We start from the raw sequence: 5,524 nt of genomic DNA, 5'->3' as shown, positions 1-5,524 counted from the left end.
ATATAGCACAAATTTGCATCTAAGCCACCATAAATAAACAAAAATGTTTCATCACCTCCCTTAACCCCTCCCTTAGTCCCCTCCCTTAGCCCACTCCCTTAGTCCCCTCCCCTTAGCCCCTTCCTCCAGGACGGCATCCCATGCACTGGGTATAAAAGGAAGGATCCGCATCGAGAGCCAACTATTCTAGGTACGCCATACAGCTTGCAAAAATTGACAACCGGCATCACAGCATGTTTTATGCGCCCTGTGTAGTAGGTTCGAAACTTCGGGCAAAAGCTTTCGGCCTCTCCCCTCCCATACTTGGGACGGTTCGGTACATCTATGCTTGGGAGTGGATACTTTAATTTAGTGGATGAAAGGATCAGGAAGGACATTAAAGTCCCCAGAAAGTATTAAAAAATTCTAACATGGAAACCTCAAATCATGTTGCGATTCTTAAAATAACCATCGAAAGTATTCTTAAACCATTGTCAATTTTTTGAAAGGACAGAGCAACATCTTTACGCAGGGGTGCAACCATGAAAACTTCTGGGTGAGGTTTTGGGGAAAGGACCTTCATCCCCTATCAAAAAAAAAACCTATCAAAAAACCATAGGGGTTCAGCAACCCCCCCCCCCATCCCTAACTGGCAGACAGATTATAACAAAACTTCCTAACGTACAGTACATAAATGTATAATATGTATGTGCTGTACAACCTTAGCATTGGAAATTCTTCAACATTGTTGCAAAATATAGCACAAGTTTGTATCTAAGCACTCTCGATCCATTTCACCAAAATTTCTCAAAGGGGGGATACACCTGTCCTATAGTGGTGCACACCCAACTGCAGTGACAGATTGGCCTACCAGAATACCAGCTCCATACCATCAAACATGGTCCCATAGCAACCCACTGTTTTCCTCAAGGTTGCGAAAGGTCCCTATACACTGCTGGTTGGATCCCCGAGACAAAGTGCAGGGGTGGGTGCAGCCAGGTACAGGACTTGGAATATCACCCCAATCCATTTTCAGCATTATTCTAGTCAAACAAGATACAAAAACCAGAATCCAAAATGCATTGTGGTTTCGATGATGTAACCCGAGTAGTTTCCTTCATGAATCTGACGTAATGTATATAAATATCAAATTTGTCTGACCTTCCCTTCTTGAGATATCGTGTTTACAAGCTGGGCATCACAAACACACAAACATACACACACAACATGCACACATACAAACACCATTATGAATGCATATTTTACGATTATCATCGAAACCAAAAACCAGAAAGTTTTATGTGTAAAGTAGAGTTCCGTCTCACTGTAATTTTATATTGTCTGAGAGGGGAGATGGAGAGGTGAAAGGACAAATTTCTGTTGATGTAAGGAATCTATCTGCCATCACTTCAAGACGATTAAAGAGATAAATGATGAGTGACAAATTTAAAAGCATGTTTTTTTTAATCTAATATATATTAATACATAAACAATGATTGCACAAAGACAGTTTGAAAGCACAGTCTCTGAGCTACAATGGTGATGCTATTCACAAATTGACCAATAGACAGATATATCCAGTTAAAATCTTACAAACACATGTAAAGAGAGCAAATATCTTTAAGATCCGATCTAATACTCTAAAAACAATTTACTGTTCAGCAATTCCAAGCTGCAGGGAAATATCTACATGTATTATAACAACTTTTAATAAGCAAGGTTTCAATTCTTTATATCAAAAAATTTCACTTGTTGCAACAAGGGCATGAAGTGATCATAGCTAGAACCCAAGTTATGATGATATGCATGGTATTAGGTCAAAGGTCATATGAGATGATATCTGTCATGCTAACGGAAAATGTGAATGGAAGTATTTAACACTTACGGACCTTCTGTTCTACATACCCCTGTGATGTCACACAATATGAATAATTATAGAATAAATATTTCAACAATATCAGAGAATTTCATACCATTGTCAGCCATCTTTCATAATGAATATAGCATGTAGGGATTGATCCAGGATTTTAAAAAGTAGGGGGTGTGGTCATGTGTGGTATGTAGGGGTTTCCACACCCCCCCCACCCTCCCGCCAAACAAAATGATAATTTTAGATGTGCAATGGTTTATTCTGAAGCATACTAAGACAAACAAAATTAGGTGTAAACGCAATATGCTAATAATTGCTCTTGATTTGCGTGAAGTTGAAAATGGGGAGGGGTGTACACCCCCAGCCAGGGGGAGGGTAGGGGTGTACACCCCAGCCCCACCTACCTTTCTGTGAAAAGCCTAATGTTCTGTAAAAACACTTTTGCAATCCGCCCGAAGAGGCATGCAGTCGCAACAGTCAAAAATGGCAATAAGCTGCTTTTTTATGCAAGCTATGCTAGGTCTATGGTTTGTAAAGTAGGTCAATACTAAAAGTTGACAAGTTTTTTGAAAGCACACATTATCTATTGATTGATATTATAGACATAGCAACAAAGATATACAGACCAGCTGACATCCCAACCTATAACTTAAAGTTAGTCAGTAAAGGCCCCAAATTATGGCATGCTATAATTGCTAGAAGTTGTCAAAAAGTACTTTCCTGGAGGTCTTTACTCTCCAAATTGTTCTCAGACATTTTTAAGGAACACACAAGATGACTGAATGTCCCAGTGAGGAAAATTTCCTTGAAGGTTGGAATGAAAACAGTTTAAGAATTTTGACCAAAGGTGATCATATTTGAATATGTAGCATATTTGGGGCCAATACAGCTTTAAAAGACACCATTTTGAATTTAAGCTGCTTCATAGAACTTGAAACAAACTGATCTATTTTCCATTTTGGATTGAAGAAATTCCTTTTCACTTTGAAACCAAAATGCTTAAAATATGCTACACTTTTTCAAATAACTTCTTAATTAGAGTTTTAATTAGACTTTAGATTAGACTTAAATACAAAATGTTTCTTAGTTGTCAAGAGACAAATTACTTGTCATAAACAACCAATCTAATTTCACTCCCAAATGGACTATTTCAACATCCACCTCCTCTGGCAAGTGTCTTATGTTCTGCCTTTACATGTACATAAACACTTAACACAATTTTTACTCTACATAAAAAGTTTCATAACTTCAACATGGTCACTCTTAACAGTATACAATACTGTTTTATCTACTATTCATCAACTTTTTATACTTATTTCTCAGAAATAAAATCATTTTTAATAAGTTTTGTTTTTATATCATAACATCTGTTTAACCTCAGCATGCTAAATTTAGTCTTACATAGTGTACACTGCCAGTGTGCCATGTTCATTGTTTCTAACGGTTTTCTTTTTATTATACTAGTGACCCTTATCAAAAGCATCAACAAAATAACAGGAAAATCACAAAATGGAAATGTAACACAGGTACATTTCTTGACTGTTTCAAATACTATTAAACCTTGATTCATTCGATACATCATCTGTTGCACCTCTGCTGTTTTGAAATGTTGTTATTTATATTTGATTCTATCTTTATATGTCTTCTCCCAATGAGGTTCGACAGAATAAATCAGTTCATTTCATATATTGAAGTTGAGGAACATTTGACTAAAACTTACAACCAAGTTGATAACGGCTCATTTGCATAATTTCCCGAAGGAATTAATAACGGCCATCGAGTACGCTTCCAGGTTAATCCACTAACCAAAACAACCTTAACATCCAATTATTATTTTAATTTTTTTTTTTTTTTTATATCTCTCAATCTAACAAACTTATTTCCAGCATAAATTTGGCAAGCCTATGAAAAAGAATACAATAATAATGTTGCCAAAAAAGTTAAGAGAGAATATTTTGTATGTAATTAACTACAATAATGAGCACACAGTACACTGGGCTCCACCCTGTGTCAAAAGTCAGATGCTGAGGGGGCTGCAGCCGCACTGTAGTCAGGCTGCAGAGGATATAATCAGTTGTGCTACGCAGTCTCACATAATTGGCCTTATCTTGCTTTTGATATGGGTTCATACTAGCTGTGTTAAATTTGAAAGCAGCTGCAGTTTCCATCCATCTAATAAACTCACTTTATGTCTACCACGATAGAGTTTATAATTTTACACCTAGAACTCTGCATTAAAAGTACAACGCATTTGACAGCATAAAACCTATGCAAGAAACAGATCAATAAAATACAAAGCCTTTTTTTATATTTTTATGGCAAACTGTAGGCAGTTTCATCCTTTTGAAGGTTGCAACAGAAATACGATTTTGTTTCGATCGTCATTGTAACAGCAATGTACATATATTGTGTAGCATTTTGGAGGCTCTCTTACAGTATAGAGTACTATGGTTTACCGTGTACAAAACAGCTATACATCTTTGAACTGGCATCGTGAGTAACTTGACTAGTTTGGCATTTTGCGATGCCATACTGGATAAATGATTCGCTGGCAATGTCTGGTTATTTTGGTTTGTGTGTGTGTGGTGTATCCATATGAAAAGCAGACATACCACTTTCAAGTACTTTTAAAGAGAGTCACTCACGATACAGCCTGGGCAGGAAAACCATACAACTTAATAGACTCTCAACCCCAGTCACTTATATTTTAAGACTATAACCGTATGATTACGACCATGTTACGTCAGATGAGTGTCACCAGTCCTTAGGGAGGGGAATACCACACATCTTCATGTTAAAGGTTGGTAAAGCGATTTACTGTGTTCTGTGCACAAACGGTCACATTATTTTTAGCCAAAAGACCAAGGAAGTTTCCAAGTTAATCATTTAGTGTCGACTTCCAAAGGGTATTTTGCGAGGCGATACATTACTTTATCCCTTTAGTGTCATCTTATGAACAGCTTTATATCTGAATGTTAGAATGTTTAATGGTTTCCAGGAGCTTAAAGACTTTAAGGATACAAATGTATCTGAGCATTAAACTGGCTCAGTTTCATTACTTAACATAACCTGAGTTGCAGAGTATTTCATCAAATTTGAATTCCCATCCCCCCTCCCCCACTTCCCCTGCTAAAGTGATTCTGTAGAAACCCTGTATAGTACTTCTACTTGTCTACTGAGGTACACTTAGCAAGTAATTACTCTTAACATTGATGACTATAATAGTCATCCCAAATCTTATATGCAAAACAGATAAATCAGTTGTGGAAAGGGTCGTTATCGCTGAGATTGCTTTAAAAAAAAATGAACCCTTTGAATTATTGCAAAATTATTAAATGTAAGTTATAAAACTGTAAGATACAGCAGTAAAAAATATCACGCTCCCATAATCATCTATCCAAATGTGCTCACTTCTTTGCTTGGAGAGAAAATGTATTTTCCAACAAAGCAATTTTATAATATGCAGGTCAATTTTAAAGAATTTTTTTTTAATGTGATAGCCTTGCAAAACAAGACCAATATAGAGATCTTTGGTTGGAAGGAGTTAACAGTATTTCCACGTTACCCATATACCCGACCAATTGTGCTAGCTTATGAAATAATTTGACATGGATAAAAAAAAATTAAAAAAATTCACAAACAATTCGGTGTAACCTCTAATGATAATATTTTGTA

Source organism: Apostichopus japonicus, chromosome 6 (assembly GCF_037975245.1).
Source record: "Apostichopus japonicus isolate 1M-3 chromosome 6, ASM3797524v1, whole genome shotgun sequence".
NCBI classification, from domain to species: domain Eukaryota; kingdom Metazoa; phylum Echinodermata; class Holothuroidea; order Aspidochirotida; family Stichopodidae; genus Apostichopus; species Apostichopus japonicus.
This window is presented reverse-complemented; position numbering follows the sequence as displayed.